At 42.1% G+C, this 17,702-nt stretch overlaps 1 pseudogene; it reads left to right on the top strand.

Annotated features, from left to right (window-relative positions):
* Positions 1 to 9,419: 9,419 nt before the first annotated feature.
* LOC123791151 (5'-AMP-activated protein kinase subunit gamma-2 pseudogene) lies at positions 9,420 to 10,373 on the top strand (annotated as a pseudogene).
* Positions 10,374 to 17,702: the final 7,329 nt, after the last annotated feature.

Below are 17,702 nucleotides of genomic sequence, written 5' to 3'. Positions count from 1 at the left end.
CTCAGGGATAATTTCTTTCAACGTATGTTTCAACCTATGGGCTAGGTTTTCCTAGTTCTTTGTAAGCCTTGTGATTTTTGTTGTTGTTGTTATTGTCAAAAAATAGGCATTGGAAAAAACAAGACTATTATCATATGGTTTATTATCATATGGTTTCACTCATTTATGGAACATAAGAAGTAGAAAGACTGGTAGGAGAAGAAAGGGAAGAAGAAAGGGGGTAAACAGAAGGGGGAATGAACCATGAGAGACTATGGACTCTGGGAAACAAACTGAGGGCTTCAGAGGGGAGACGGTGGGTAATTGGGATAGGGTGGTGATGGGTATTAAGGAGGCATGTATTGCAAACAAAATAGCCATCTCTCCCTGTTTATGCAGACTGCTTTTGTCTGTTATTATTGTACCATTCAAGTAGTTTTATTTCTCTGCCAATTTATTCCTCTCCAACCCATGATCCTGGCAGCTACCAAACTTTTAATGTCTTCATAGCGCTGCTCTTTCCAGAATATATTATGGTTGGAATTACACATTATATAGTGTTTTCAGATTGGCTTCCCCACTTACGAATATGCATATGAAGTTCCTACATGCCCTAACAATGATTGATAACTTACAACTTTTTATCACTCAATAATAATCTATTGTTTGGATGCACCACAGTTTATCAGTTAACCAAATGAAGAACATCTTGTTAGCTTCCAAGTTCTTGCAATTATTAATATAGATGCTATAAACATCCATGTATAGATTTTTCTGTGGATAACTTTAGTTTGTTAAGAAAGTGTCAAACTATCTTCCAAAGTGACTGTATCATTTCACAACCCTGCAGGTAACAAATAATCACTTCTGTTGTGCCACATCATCTGCAGCATTTAGTGTTGTTGTTGCCTGGATATTGACCTTTCAAATAGGTATGTAGTAATATATTATTTATGTTTTAATTTGCATATAACTGATGACATACAATGTGAAACATTGTTTTATATCCTTATTTGCCATATATCTTCTCTAGTGACGGGTCTATTATGGGCCTTAGTGTGTTTTGGTAATTAAGTTACTTTCTTCATTGTTAGTTTCAAAAGTTCTTTGTATATTTAGAAAACAATTTTTTATCACATGTATCTTTTAGAAAGATACACTTTTCTTCAAGATTTTCTGAGTCTGGGGCTTGCTGTTCATTTTTGATTTTTTTCTTTCATAGATCATAAGATTTTAATTTTAATAAATTGCAGCTTATCAATTCCTTAAAAAATAAGTTATGCCTCGGGGACTATGGCTGTCTCAGTTAGTGAAGTTCATGGCACATGACCTCAGGGTTATAAATTTGATCCCACTATTGGATGTAGAGATTTCTTTTAAAAAGTCCTTAAAAATAAGTTATGTGTTGGCATTGTATCAAATGGTTATTTTCTTTTTTTATACTAATTTTTTATTATGTTACATTAGTCCCCTTACAGTATATCCTTAGTTTTTTATGTAATGTTCCATGATTTATTATTTGCGTATAACACACAGTGCACCATGCAATATTTTCATACTCAACATCATCTAGATTTCTCCCACATTATCGTCTACAAACTTTGTAGTTTTGCATTTTATGTTTAGGTCTACAATGGATTTTGAATTAATTTTGGTGAAGGATACAAAGTGTTTTTCTGGGTTTACTTATTTGCATCAGGATGTCCAGTTGTTCCAGCATCACTTTGAAAAGAAAATACTTGCTTTATTGTGTCATCTTTGTTTCTTTGACAAAATTCAGATAACTGTATTTATGTGGGTCTTTTTCTGGGCTATTTTTTTCTCATCAATGTCTTCCTGTGTTCTCACACCACATCACCAGTCATGATTTCTGCAGCTTTGTAGAAAATCTTGAATTTGGTTATCATCCATCTTTCAACTTTTTTTCCTTTTCAGTATAGTGTTGACTATCTAGCTCTCTTTTCTCCCACATAAGTTTTATAATCACTTTGTCAATGTCCACAGAATAACTTGATAGAGTTTTGTTTGGGATTTCATTAAATCTATAAATCAAAATAAGTAGAACCAACATCTTCACAACATTAAGTCTTCCTATCCATGAACATGGATGAACAAGGAATATCTAATCATTTTTTCAGTTCTAATTGCATTCATCAGAAATTTGTAGCATTTTCCATAAAGATCTGGCACATATTTTATTACATTTATACCTAACATACATCCATTCATCCTTCCTTTCCTTTTTTCTTTTCTTTCATTCTTTCCTCTTTTTTCTTCCCTCAGCACCTATGTAAATGATATTGTGTTTTCCATTTCATATTACACTTGTTCATTGATGGCATAGGCCATGGTTGCATTTTTTACATTAAAATTTGGACTGCAAATTTGCCTAATTACTTATTTTTTCACAAGTGCTTTTGTCAACTCTTTTGGATTTTTTACCCAATTAATAGCTCATGTAGAACAAAAGCATTTTTAATTTTCCTTCTCAATTTATATACATTTTGTTTCTTTTACTTGTCTAATTGCATTTCCTTAAACCTCCCATGCAATGTTGAATAGGAGTAGTGAGAGAGAACATACCTGCCACGCTTCTGATCTTAGTGTCAAAGTTTCTGGTTTCCCACCCTTACTATAAATTTGGCAGTAAGTTTCTTGCAGGTATTTTTCTGTCAAGTGGAACTGTTACCTCTATTCCTAGCTTACTGAGAGTTTCAATTTCGAGTGGGTATCAGATATTGTACAGTACTTTTCGTGTATTTATTAATATGGCCATGTGATTATTTTCTAATTTACTCTGTGGATGTAATAAATTGCATTAAATAATTTTGGAATGTTGAATCAATCTTGCATAACGGGAATAGATCCACTTCATTGTGGTGTATAATTCTTTTTATACATCATTGCATTCAATTTGTAATATTTTTTGAGAACATTTGCATCTAGGTTCATAAGAGACACTGATGTGTAGTTTTTTTTATATCATTGTTGGAATTATACTAGGGCAATGGTGATATCATAGAAGGACTCAGAAGTATTTTAAATTGTTTTATGTTCTGAAAAGAATTGTAGATAATTAATATAAGCAGTTCCTTCAAAGTTTAATAGAATTCACCAGTGAACCCACATGGTTTCTGTTTTGAAAGATTATTTATTATTGATTCAAATTATTCAATAGATATAGACCTATTCATTTTGTCTATTTCTTCTTCATGAGTTTTGGCAAATTGTGTCTTTCAAAGAATTTGTCCATTTCCACTAAGTTATCAAACTTGTCAAGATAGAGTAATTCATAGTATAACTATACTATCCTTTTAATTTCAATGGGATCAGTATTCATGTCCCCTCTTAATAAATTGTGCCTTCTCCCTCTCTTTTTACTTAATTAGCCTGATTAACGTATTAATTTCATTAATAATTTTTGTAAGTAATTAAATTCCACTTAATTAACATATAATGTAATATTAGTTTCAGGTGTATAATATAGTGATTCAGCACTTCCATACCTTACCTAGTGCTCGTCACAAGTGCACTCCTTAATCCCAATCACCTAATTTCAAAGAATGTTTTTTTTAATTTTATTGATTTGCTCTATTGTCTTCACTGATTTCTGCTCTAGGTTTTATTATTCCTATATTCTTTTCTTCCTTTTTTATTACATTGTATTTAATTTGATCTAGTATTTATATTTCCTGAGATGCAAATGAAAATTTATTGATATTAGAATTTTCCTTTTTAATACATGCATTCAACACAACGCATTACCATGTAAGCACTGTGTCTTTGCGTCCCATTAAATTAAGTTTTGTTTTATTTTTTATGTATTTCAACATTTTAGCGGCAATTGATTGGTTCAGTCAGAAGAGCATGTGGCTCTTGACTTAGGGATCATGAGTTCAAACCTTATGTTGGTTATAGAGATTATAAATAAGTCCTCCAGCAGATTTCCTTCCCTAAGCCATATCCTTGGCTATATTACACCAGATTCAGTCTCCACAATACCTACCATCCCAGTGGTGGTCCCTTTTCTACTTGCAGACCTGCAGCATTTGTTTTCTCAGCTCTCTGATTCATTGCTTGGGTGTTCAGAATTATCTGATAACTATGTAGTTGTTTTTGAGGGAGGAATTGTAGTTGTATTCGAAGGAGAAACTTAACTCCTTCCCCCAGAACTTTCTGATTGGAGGCTAGACATGAATACTGTGAACCTGCTGACGGGATGGATTTAGTTTTCCCTCTTCTATGAGGCCGAATGTTGTTTTGGCAACAGGTAATGACATGTGACACAGCTTCATCCTTTCTAAGTTTAGTTTTACTGTGGGAGGATGTATCAAACGTAATTGCAACACTTTCTACACTTACATTTAAGCTTTAGGTGGAAGAGTGGAGAGTAGCATTACTCTACTGCCATGGTGTCGACTTACACTGAAGTGTGATGTTTTATGAGGTCTAATGGCCCATGTCTTCATTAATATTGGTGTTAACATTTTAGCAAATGGTGATGCTGACACATTTAGCTTTGTACTGGTTGAGTCTTTCAGCCTCTCCATGACATTCACTAAAGATTCATCCCACATATAAATTTTTCATCTTGAAGGAAAGTTAATCTGCTTTCCATTAAAACATCGTTTCCAGGTAAGGATGTTTTCAGGGTCACTGAGAAAGCCTTTGGTCATTGGCGAGCTGAGCTACCTGGTGATTGGCCACCCGAATGAGGCCAACCAGTGAGTGCCCTGGTGATTGGCCAAGACATAGTGGTGACATCACAAGAAGGCATTGTGATGCCCCAGGGCTGTTACAAAAGCCTGGCAACAGCTGAAGCTGCACTAAGGCAAGAGATAGCACTTCAGCCACAGCTCTTCTTGCTACTCCTCAAGTTTTTGGCCCTGTTCTCTGCCCCTGCCCATGGCAAGCACCCTTCCCACACCTCCTGCTCTGCACCTGGCAACTCCTGGACGCATTTCCCACTGCCAAGATGGCCCAAATGCTTAGGAACACATTCCCATTTGGCACATGGGGGTGGGACAGTGGAAATCAGAACACCATGGATTCTCAGCCACCTGGCTCCCACAGCTCTGGGGTCACAACCGGGCTCAGTACAGGACAGCTGAGTCCATGTCCTGAGGAAGCACTGGCCCCACTACTACGCTGGAGCCCTCCAACCCAGCTCCAACATGAATGCCCTGAACATTCATCTGACCCAGATGTGCACAATGTGTACAATGTCTCCAGACACCTGGCAGAGAGGGAATTTTATGAAACAAGTAAGTACTGGAGAATGAATCACCACATCATTGGACACAGTGGGAGTCCTTGAAACACAGGCCCTCTGACCAAAGGCAGACTGACCCAGCTCAGTAGTGGAAATACTAATCCCCCAGACACCTGGCTGACCAGGAGACCAGGGACCACAAACCCTCAAACACAGCAAAACACAGAGAAATTCATTTCTGCCAGACCCCCCACAGGGACCCAAAGATTGGAAGCCTTCTGAACCCATTTGACATGGGGCAGATGAGACACATATACTGTATCTCATTCATAGCAGTTTTATTTTGGCCTGATTATATGTCATTTCTGCCTTAGAGATTTTCTACTGTTATATGTGCTTTTTTCAAGCCCACCGATTAACTTTATAATTGCTATCCTGATTTCCATCTCTGACATCTTTCTTACATCCATATCGATTAACTCTGTGGCAGAGAATATTGCCTCTGGTTCTTTCTTTTGTTGTGAATTCCTCCTTCTAGTCATTTTTCCCAGAGATGGATGGGTCAGTGAGTGAGCAGATTCTCAAATACCAACCACGACCCAAGAATACCCCTAGACAAATCTGAAGAACCTGGAAACCACCATAGAAAAGACAAGAAAACCAAATGACAAAAAAAAAAAAATGGGGGGAGAGACTTTATTCTTACAGGGTGGACAAAGCAGGGTGATCCACTTCTTCCTGATTGACTTTTGGTTTCTGTGTTAGAAGAAAATACATCCCAAAATTACAAAGAAAACAAAACTATACATATACATATACACAGTGAAAAAGGACTAAAATGAAGCATATATCTATAAAATGCAGATGTAAAAAATAAAAGTTAAAAAACAACTTAAAAACATAAGTTACTAGTATGAGAATCTAGTTCAAACTGGGAAAAAGTAAAACAGAAATGGAAAGTTTTAGCCTGAAAGATAAATGAATCATGAGAAATCACCTGGAGCTCAATATACTATTTTCACCTGGTGTTGGAGTTTTACAGTCTTGTGGGATCCATAAATTTGTCCACCTGTCCTTCCTGTCTGTCTTCTGGGGGAGAGGCTGCTGTGCTACTTTCAGGTGTATTTGCTTAGGTGGAATTTGCCTAGGATTCATTTGCTGCGCAGAAACTTTTTATCTTGATGAAGTCCCACAAGTTCATTTTTGCTTTTGTTTCTCTTGCCTTCGGACATGTGTCATGTAAGAAGTTGTGGCGGCCAATGTCAAAGAGGTTGCAGCCTATGTTCTTCACTATGATTTTGATGTATTCCTGTCTCACATGGAGGTCTTTCATCCATTTGGAGTTTATCTTTGTGTATGGTGTGAGGGAGTGGTCAAGTTTCATTCTTTTGCATATAGCTGTCCAATTTTCCCAGCACCATTTATTGAAAAGACTGTCTTTTTTCTGCTGATGTTTCTTCCTGCATTGTCAAAGATTAGCAGTCATTGGTATTTTGATCAGGATCACCTTGAAAGTGTAAATTGCTCTGGGTAGCATAGACATTTTAACTATGTTTATTCTTCCCATCCATGAGCATGGAATATTTTTCCATCTTTTTGTGCCTTCTTCAATGTCTTTCATGAGTGATCTGTAGGTTCTAGAATATAGATCCTTATTCTTTTCATTTTGGATCCAGAAGTATTTAGGTTTAAATCCATTCACCCTTGTTTGTAGCTTGGGATTTTTGGCAGTAACATCAATAATAGTAAAATTAAGAACAGACAATATTTCTTGAGTGTTTACTGTGTGCCAGAAACTCTGGTAAGAGTTTTAGGTTGGCAGTGACATTTCGATCTTCAACCACATTTATAGGGTAGGCACTGGTCTCTCTATGCTGCAGATGAGGTGACTGAGAATCAGAGAGGTTCAGGAATGTACTCGGTGTCACACAGCTAGGAGGTGGTGGAGCTATGATGGGATCCCTGACCCACTAGGCTCTATAGTCTCCATCCATGTGACATGTTATCGCACTGCTACATGCTAAAGTAAGTCCAAGCAATGTCACTTTCCTCAGCTGCAAAATAAGGACATTCAAGTGCATGACCAGTCTGTAGAATTTTTACCAGGTTTTGAGAAAAGTCCTATATCAATGGCCTGGCCCAGGGAAACATCCACTCTGGGCACTCAGCAAATATTACTTCCTTCTATCTTTCCATTTCATGTCTGACTCTGGCTGCCAGATTGATGGAAACTTGCCTCGGGATGTGATCCTCCTAATCCACAGATGTACGTTAGTTAAACCTACACTTCTCAACCACTAAGACCCTCCTAGGCCCTCCACTGGAATGTTCTCCAAAATCCAACCATCAGCAGTGGATTTCTAAAACCCTTGGGAGGCCTGGCCCAGTGGCTCAGCATTTCCCTTGGCTGCTAAGTATTCATGATCCTTGATGGATTCTGAAGTTAGCCTCCCCCCAGGGAGGAGGATTTACAGAGGAAGGTAGACCCAGGTATGTTCACCCCTCAGTTGAGTAGGTGGAGAGAATGCAAGAAAGTGGTAAGGGTAAGGTTACCAGAGTGACCTGTGAGGTGCCAAGCCCAAGAGCAGGGTGGGTTTTCCCAAAATGTGCTCAGAAATTTCAGACCTCAAGGGTGGGAGGAGCAGATTGCCTGCCGAACCAAGGATATTTGTTTTGGAGAGCACAGTGTTGGATGAGAGGAGGGAGAAACATTTAATGAGCACCTACTGTGTGCCAGGCACATAAGCCAAGGAAGGCTATTGGAACCTGGAAGAAAAAGAGACTATTTTACAGTCAGGAAATGGAGACATTGACAAGTGGGATAATTTGAGTAAATTTATAAAGATAAGAGTCCAAGATGGGGACCTAACTCACCTCACCTAAAGTGAGAACTGAACTCACCTCCTCCATGGACCCATCAAATCTACACCTATTTATAGAGCAGATCCTCCTGAAGAAGAACTGAGGGCCAATGGAACAGCGTCTGCACAACACACGACAGAGACCCTCACCATCCTGCAAACTGCAGTGGGAGACATAGTTCTGGGGGCTGGAAGCTGATCTGTATGCCCTGGGTCACAGAAAATAAGCTGAAGTTTAAAGGGAAACTAGGATATGAAGCCTCCACCCTTCAAGCCCCCAAAATGTGGAGGGGGTGGTGCAGGATCTCTTTTTGTGCTGAGGTGCTGGAAAGAGCCATGGTTCTGATTCCCTTCCATCTTGATAACATGGACAGAAGCAGGGTCAGAGCACCTCAGCCAGCCTACAACCTCGCTGAGTCCTGGGTCGCCAGCCCACTTAACCCCAGCTGTGCCAAGAAGGCAGCCCCAGCATCGTGCACACTTGGACATCCCGGGTCAGCATCCTTGACAACTCCTAACATTACACTGAGCAGACACAGGTGGTAAGCATCCCAGAACACTCCAGGCTTGCAGACCCCAGCTTGCTAGGACACATCTCATGGAGGGCCACATGACCTTGATTGCTTCAGCTGCAATTTCCCTGACAAGGAGACCCCTATGTGGAAAGCCCAGGACCCCCCAGCCTGCACTCTGTCAGGACACTCACAGGACTGAAGACCCCAGGACACCCCAGCTTTCACCCACTTGAGCCTCAGCCATTCTGCTAGGAAATCCCATGTACAGATAAGCCCCACCAATCCTGAATCCACTTCAGCTACTGCTAGCCTCCCAGTGTTCCTTCTCGTGGAGACCCCTCGTACACTCCACCTCACACCCACTTCAGCTACAGCTGCCCTGCCAGGGCACCCCCTGTGCAGAGCACCCCAGAAAACATTAGCTCCTGATCCGTCTCCACTCCAGCCACCTTGCCAGGGGGCCCTCTGAACAGAGAGCCCTGTGACACCAGCTTGTATCCACTTCAGCTTCAGCCAGGTGGCCTGGGTGCCCTCAGTGTGAAGATGCATGCACCCCTACATTTCCTGTAGCATGACTTACAGTACCAAGGTGTGGAAACAACCCAGGTATCCACCAGAGAGGAATTGATAAGGGCTGCTCTTCATCAATCCACCACCTCCCTGCTTGCTTAGCCAGGAGTCTCTGCCTGCTCTGATAGATCCCCCACTATGTCTGCACCATCTTGAGGGTCACAGGGCACACGATGGTGTCCTCACTCCCCTAGCTACAGAAGCACCTAGAAGTACCTGCAAATCCTGGGCCTCTTCCTCTTTGGTAGCAGTGGGTTGCAGCCCCTGGATCAGGAAGCCAGCATGTGGGAAAAATTCCAGTTGGAAGAGGAAGCACAAGATTCAGAACATGGGTTTTCATGCACTTCATGGGATCACACAAGGATCACCACATCTTTCTAACTCTTCAAAGTGTGTTGTCATTGATACTACAAGTTAGAAAGCCTTCTGTGCCTTAGAAGCCAGTGGTGTTCCAGCAGCGCCACTGCGGGAGAGGACAAAACAAAGTTTTGTAGGAATGCTAACAATTACAGAGTTCATAAATACACCACAGACATGGCATAAGTCAACCCTGGTACACATTTATGAATTAGAGGCACATAAGATTGAATCAGGGAGGGAACTTCATCCCCAAGGATGAAGCCTTCAGGGAATATAGCTCAAGATGCAAACATCTTCCATGCTGTACACTCACTGATCACAAATGAAATCCACTCATTGCCTATTACTGATCCCATCAGTGGAATGCACTTTATCCACGTACCCACAAAGGAATCCTAAGGTTCCTCCAGCATTTATGTCTGTTCTGCCAAAGCCTGCCTTCATGAAGCAGAACCTGGATGTTCTTGCATTTGGGACCCACCACAACATCCCTTCATCCACAAGGACACTCCCATCAGTACAGCCTTGAATGTCTTTGTAGAAAGACAGTTGCTGGCCTTCCCTGTGGTGCACGAGTCAGGAGAAGTTGTGAATATTTATTCCAAGTCTGATGTAATTAAGCTTGCTGCTGAGAAATCGTTCAGCAACCTAGATATCACAGTGACCCAGGCCCTCAGCACCGCTCACAGAGTCTTGAGGGTGTTGTGAAGTATTGTAAGCTGGAAATCCTGGACAGATTAGCGTGGGCTGACCTCTGGGCTGCTGGTCACAAGTGAAGCAGATAGCATCGTGGGAGTCATTTCCCTGTCAGACGTGTGGTAAGCCCTGATACTCATGCCTGCAGGTGCCAAGCAGAAGGAGACAGAAGCAGAATGACCACTGTGCATGGAGAAGCCCTTGGAGAAAACGTGAACAAGGATTCTGGGTCAGGCTTCGTCTCCTGAACACTGACTGTGATAGAAGATGGTGAAATGGCTACGAATGTGTATCAGGGTTTAGTGATGGGTATTTTTTCCAGTGATGTTGAAACCGAACATAAGAAGATTCAGGCTTGTATTAGAAGACTGTTTTCAGACCTTTGAACAGTTTCAGATGCTATATATATTATCAAAGTGCACTGTGTCCTGAAATTATTAGTATTTTTCATCACAGAGAATTCACTGGTGTGTAACAGGTAATAGAACATAAGGAGAGAGCATGGCCAAATCAGTCCTCGTGCCTTCTGTTAATACATGGGGTATTTCATTGCTATGGCCCGTGGGAGCTGGAGGCTCATGGGGCTGGGGTGTGAACATCTTTGAACCTTACTCAAGCCAGTTTCTTTTCCTTAGATTTGTGGAACAGCTGTAATTTGAATACAAGTAACAAATTTGTAAAACTTAATAGGATTTTTATGTTGTGTCTTTTCTGATCCTTAATGTAAACAAGAATGTTTTACAACACTTTATTTATTTTTACTCACTGCAATATTTTACACATCGTGGAGGGTAAATTTCATCATTCCCATCAATAAACCATTGGTTGATATTGTAAATGGCAACTTTCTCATTTATATTTGGATCTGAAAAGGAGAAGTCTTCTACTATACCCAGTGTTAGAGTTCAAAAGCTGAAATTTCCAAAAGCATGTGTGGAGACCTGCTCTGCTAGAGGGGAAAAAGGCAGCCATTATAAGGAAAGAAAGTTATGGGAAAATGTGGATTTTTCTCCTCATTTATTGAAGTATAAAATCATGATGTCTGTATGACTGCTGATGGATTACTGTTGTAAAGTGTTGTTATGGCATGTGCGATATTGTCATGGTGTGAAGAGAAACAATGTTTTCCAATGTAAGTCCTCTGAACTTGTTCCTACTGTGCATACATATGAATATAGTGTGATTTTTTATTCTTTTTTTGGCAGATTGAAATACTAAAATAAATCTTACTGTCTACTACAAGTAGATGAATCAATAAAGAAAAGGTGGTATATAGACACAATGGAAAATTACTCAGGCATAAAAAACGATGAGATCTTGCCATTTGGAAAAGGAGGGACCCAAAGGACATAAACTTAAGTGAAATTGGTTAGAGAAAGACAAATACCATAGGATTTCACTCCTAAGTGGAATCTGAAAAGCAAACAAATAAACGAAGAAGCAAACAAGCAGAATCAGACCTATAAATACAGAGAACAAAGTAATGGTTGCCAGAAGGGAGGTGAGGGGGGCATGCAGGAAATGGGTGACGGGAAGTGGGAGACACAGACTTCCCATTATGGGATGAATAATCATGGGGCTGAAAATCACAGCATAGGGAAAAAGGTCCATGGTATTGTAATAGTGTCTCTGGTGACCCATGGTAGCTACACTTGTGTTCAGCATAGCAGAAGGCAAAAACTTGTCCAGTTACTCTAATATTCAACTGACGCCAATGTGATATTGTGTGTCAGCTATGCTTCATTTTATGAGTCAATCTGTATACATAAAACAGAATTGGGTTTGTTTGACAGTGATGGAAACCCAAATGCAATCTAGCTGGAATTAGCCTCACTCAGCATGTCTAGGGGCAGCAGGTAACTCTGGACTCTTGGGGACACTCTGCTCTTCAGTTCTGTGATGATTTTACTTCCAGTTCCCTTCTTTACTCATTTTTGTTTCCTTTCCCAGCTTTTTCCTTTGTGCCCGTTTGGTGGGTGTTCAGTCCTAGGCCACATGCTCCTCTTCTCTCCATGGTCCTCACAGGGGAAGCCCACGTGTCCCCCAGTTTCAGAGAGTACCCTTCTGCTCTGTCCTCTTTTCTCCCCTGAGCTCCAGACCCTGTGTAATTGCTCAGTGATGAGAGACCTCTGAGCTGTCTTTCAACAAGTAATTGATGGGAGCTTCTTTTGTGCTGGTGGAGAACCAAATAGAAGGTTCCTGAGCACATTCCTTTTTTTTCTTAAATTAGTTTCAGGGGTAAATTGTAGTGATGCATCAGTCACAAATAACACCTAGTGCTCCTTCCATCAAGTCCCCTCCTTAATGCCTGTCACCCAGTTATGCCATTCCCCCAACCGCCTCCCTTCCAGCGACCCTCAGCTTGTTCCCTGCAGTTCAGAGTCTATTATGGTTTGCCTCCCTCTCTGGTTTCATCTTATGTTATTTTTTCTTCCCTTCCCTTATGTTCATTGATTCTGTGTCTTAAATTATGTTTACGAGAGAAATCATACGGTATTTGTCTTTCTCCAACAAACTTATTTCACTTAGCCATATACCCCCCAGTTCCATGTATATCATTGCAAATGGCAAGGTTTCATTCCTTTTGGAGGCTGAGTAATATTTCAGTGTATGTACACACCACAGCTTCTTTATCCAGAATTCAAAAGGTTCTGATTTTACAACCCGCTGCCTATAATACTTTGTGGCATCTTACTCACGCAGACTCCCTCCCCTCCACTGTATCCTCAGCCATGTCACACCAGATTCACTCTCCAACCTCCTACCTTCCAAATGGTGGTCACTTTCCTACTTGTAACCTTATGGCATTTGTATTCTCAGATCTTTGATTGATTTCTTGAGTGTTCAGAATAGTTTGATAAGTATGTAGTTATATTTAAGGGAGGAGACAAACTTAACTCTTCCCCCAGAACTTGCTGACTGGATGTTGGATACAAAGACTGTGAACCTGTTCACAGGCTGGATTCTGTTCTCCCCCTTCTTTGAGGCTGAATGTCATTTTGGAAACAGGCTATGACTCGTGACACAGCTTCATCCTTCCCTGGTTTAGGTTTATTGTGGGAAGATGTACCAAACATAATGCCTACATTTTTCTATACTTATATTTAAGCTCTGATGGATGACTTGAGAGTAGCATTTGCTCTAGTGACATGTTGCTCTAGTGACATTTGCTCTAGGTTTATTGTGGGAAGATGTACCAAACATAACGCTTACATTTTTCTATACTTATATTTAAGCTCTGATGGATGACTTGAGAGTAGCATTTGCTCTAGTGACATGTTGTGTGACTTACCCCACAAGTGTGACCTTTCATGGGGTCTAGTGGCCCATGTCTTCATTAACATCGGTGACAGTGTTTTAGTGAATGGTGACGCTGACTGACACATTTAGCTTTGTACTGGTTGAGTCTTTCAGCCTCAGAATGACCTTCACTATAAATACAACCTAAATATTAATTTTTAATCTTGAAGGTAAGTTTACCTGCTTTCCTTTAAAACATGGTTTCCAGGCGATGTTGTCATGAGGGTCGTTGAGATAGCCATTGGTCATTGGCCAGCTGAACTGACTGGTGATTGGCCACCCACACAAGGCCAATCTGAGCAATCCCTGATGATAGGCCAGGGCATGGTTGTGACATCAAGAAGGCACTGTGATGCCCCACGGCTGTTATAAAAGCATGGCAACAGCCGAGGCTGCACTGAGGAGAGAGATGGCGCTTCAGCCACAGATCTTCCTGCTATTTCTTCCGTTCTCTGCCCTGTTCTCTGTTCCTGTCCATGGCAAGCCCCCTGCCCACTCATCCTGCCCTGGGCCCCTCACCAACACTCTACACACCACCTTCATGTTCGTACCTACCTTTATGCCGCTCTGTGGTCCTGAGAGTGTTCAAACCCACATGTGGCAACTCCTGAACCCGTTTCCCACTATGAGGATGGCCCAGCTTCTCAGGGACACATTCCTATTTGGCATGTGGTAGTGGGACTTCGGAAATCAGAATACCATGGATTCTCAACCACTCGAGCCCCACACCTCTGGAATCACAACCAGGCTCCTTACAAGAAAGCTGAGACCACATCCCGAGGGAGCACTGGGCACACTACTACTCTGGAGCCCACCAATCCGGCTCAGCACAGGGCACATGAATGCCCTGAACATCCAGCCAACCCACATATGTGCAATGTGTACAATGCCTCCAGACACTTAGCAGAGAGGGAATTTTACAAAATAAGTAATGGGACAAGGAATCACCATATCACTGGACACTGTGTGAGTCATTGGAATACAGGTCCTCAGACCACAAACTATCTGAACCAGCTCAGCAGTGAACAAACTAATTTACCAGAAACCTGGCCAATCAGGAGCCCACAGAACACAAAGCATTGAAAACAGCATAATACACACAAATCCATCCCCCTGAATAGAGCACCCACCAGAAACCCATTCTGATCCCATTTGACACTGGGCAGATGAGTCACACTGACACTGGGTGGACAAGGAGTCCTCATAACACAGCTGGCCAGCCCAGAGCAGCACAAGACAAGTAAGACCAGAGAACACTGGCCTTGCCATGTGCGAAGAAACCACAAGTCCTGCATCCAAGCTCATTATTTGGAAAATGATTCACCTGAACAACAGCATCAGCATGTGCCCTCGTATCTGGAGCCCAACAACACATATCTGCATTAGGCCAAACAGGCACCTGGAAAACAGGCTAACCAATGTGTCTTTCAGACCTCGCAACCAAAAACTCAGCTTTCTACTAGGCCAGGAAGGCATCTGGACAGCAGACTCATCAGTTGCCCTTGGGCATGGAGCCCAAAAAAGGAGTACTGGGCTAGGCCAATCAAATACTTTGACAGTGGGATCACCATATATTCTTGGATCTGGAGAACAATAACACAGCTCTGTGCTAAGGCAAGAGGGCAACTGGATAGCAGACACTTGGAGAGTGGGATCATAATGTGCCCTTGGACCTGGAAGTCTACAACTCAGCCCTATATTGTGCCAAGCAGGAACCTGGACAGTGGGTTCACCATGTTCCCATCAAGTTGGCGACCAACAATGCAGCTCTTCTCTAGGCCAATTTGGCTCACCATGTGCCCTTGGAACTGGAGACTGACAATACAATTCTGTCCTAGGTCAAGCAGGGACCTTGACAACATGCTCACCATGTACTCTTGGACCTGGAGACCAACAGTGGATATATAGTCTAGGCCAAGGACACACCTGGACCAAGCGCATACTATGTGCCCTTGTACCAGGAGACCAACAAAACAGCTCTGCACTAGGCCAAGCATGATTCTGGATAGCAGGCTGACCATGTGCCCTTGGACCTGGTGCACAAAAAAGGAATACTGTGCTAAGCCAGCAGACACCTTGAAAGTGGGATCATTGTATACCCTTGTACCTAAAGAAAAATAAAACAGCCTTGTTCTCAGTCAATAGGGCACCTGACAACAGGATCACCATGTGTCCTTTGACATCAATAACAACAACTGTGCTCTATCCTGGGCAAGCAGGCACTGGGAACGTGAGCTGGCCATGTGCCCTTGGACCTGGACACCAACAACTCAGCTCTGTGCTAGGCTAAGCAGACTCACCATGTGCCCTTGGACCTTAACACCAAGAACAGAACTCTGGGCTAGGCCAAGCAGGCATGTGGACAGCAGTCTCACCATGTGCCCTAGGAATTCAAGACTAGCAACTCATATTTTTGCTTGGCCCAAGCTGGCACCTTGACAGTGAGCTACCATGTGTTCATAGACCTAGAGACCCACAGATCACCTCTATGCTAGGCCAAGCAGGCACCTGGATAGCGAGTTCACCATGTGCCCTTGGACATGGAGCCTTCCTTCCACCCAAAGAACAGATCACGCAAAAACTGGACTTGCCAGTGGGTGTCAGATTATGAGACCTGCAAACCTGCTTAGCATTGCACTGATGTGTCCACTGGACTAATGGCCACCTTGGAGCCTTCAAACCATGAGCCCTCCATCCCAGGATAGCACTGGGCTAAAAAGCCACTGGGATACCAGTCTGACCCAAAAGCCTCTGACTACGTGTCTTTCAACTCTGCAGATAAGTGAGCATTCGAGTCCCTTTTCACCTTAGATTTACTTCAGCCTGAGGTCCTTGTGGCCTGCTATCTGGGCATTATTCATTTTGGGGAGAGTTTTCCTTTTCAGAAGAAAACTACACCATGCCCTAGGAGATGAAACAGTCTAGATTGTTGAGGACTTTGCATTAAAACTCAGGGCAGGAAATGAGGAGGGGCGATGGGAGGAATTTGTAGAGGGGACCCAGGCCCTGATCACTGTGGAGTCATTGTCTGTGATCCTCCTGTTGAAGCCGAGGTGCTCCATCATCAAGGGAGATGTGGAATCCTTAAAACAAGAAACCAAGCAGTGCAGTGAGCAGCAGGCTCAGCTCCATGAGGTGGAGAGGTACTTCATGCAAATGAAGAACTTTCTGGAAGTTTCTGCCATCCACTCAGTGCCTAAGGGGTAACATCTATGCCCCCAAACATGATGGCATAGAGAGGAGTTGAGAAAAGTATGGTATATCTAAGAGTGGGTGTGTGGTATAAATTTAAATATTAGGTTAAATAAACAATTTAAAATGATCATTTCTGAAAGAGTAATTTATAAGAAACAACCCCTGGATGATTGTAATGTGCAGCCTGGCTTACATTCACTACTGCACCTTATGAGTCATCCCATTCTCTTGAACTGGACAGTGGTCTCCACAGTTCTGAGAAAGTGTTGTTGAAGCAAGCAGAGGTGACACTGAGCACAACCTGCCTGCCCCCATCAAAATGATCAGACTTACTTATTTCTAGACCCAACCAAAGCCACTGAGATCAGCACCATTTTATGACTGGAAGAAAAGAGAAGCAGTATGTCTGTACAGAGGTATTTCTGCATAAAGCAGTTATACTTGAGCCCTCCCAGCAAATTACAGGATAAACATGAGGTTGGAGCCTGATGTTATGTTTTCAGACTGTGGCCACAACAACAGGTGATTCTCCAGAACATTTACCTGTGTGATGCAGTCCTTGCAATAACAAATGTGATGAGTCCTGGGAAGCAGGGTGGAGCAAGTCCAGAGGTATGGGGCCATTCTCTGTCTCCGGGTGAGGAGGTATGGGGTCAGTATGGAAGGCAGAGTCATGTGAAGGTCAGGATGGTAGGCTCTGTTCCAACCAAAGAAGCAATGCAGGAATTGGGGAGACATGTGGGATTCACATTTGGTGCTTCAGGTATCTGGGTGTTTGCATAGATTAAGGCACAGTGCAAGAGTGGTGAAAAGATGGTCTTTAGATTAAAGTACATAACCATCCAAGCCTCTCTCAAAAAATTAGAAAAATCCCAAATGCACAAGCTAACCTTACACCTAAAGGACCTGGAGAAAGAATAGCAAATAAAGCTGAAACCAAGCAGGAGAAGAGAAATAATAAAGGTTAGATCAGAAATCAATGAAATGGAAACTGGAAGAACAGTATAACAGATC

Source organism: Ursus americanus, chromosome 5, assembly GCF_024610735.1.
Source record: "Ursus americanus isolate L20-20 chromosome 5, mUrsAme1.1.p, whole genome shotgun sequence".
Lineage (NCBI taxonomy): Eukaryota > Metazoa > Chordata > Mammalia > Carnivora > Ursidae > Ursus > Ursus americanus.
Note: the sequence above shows the minus strand (reverse complement) of the source record. Positions and strands in the feature narration are given on the sequence as shown.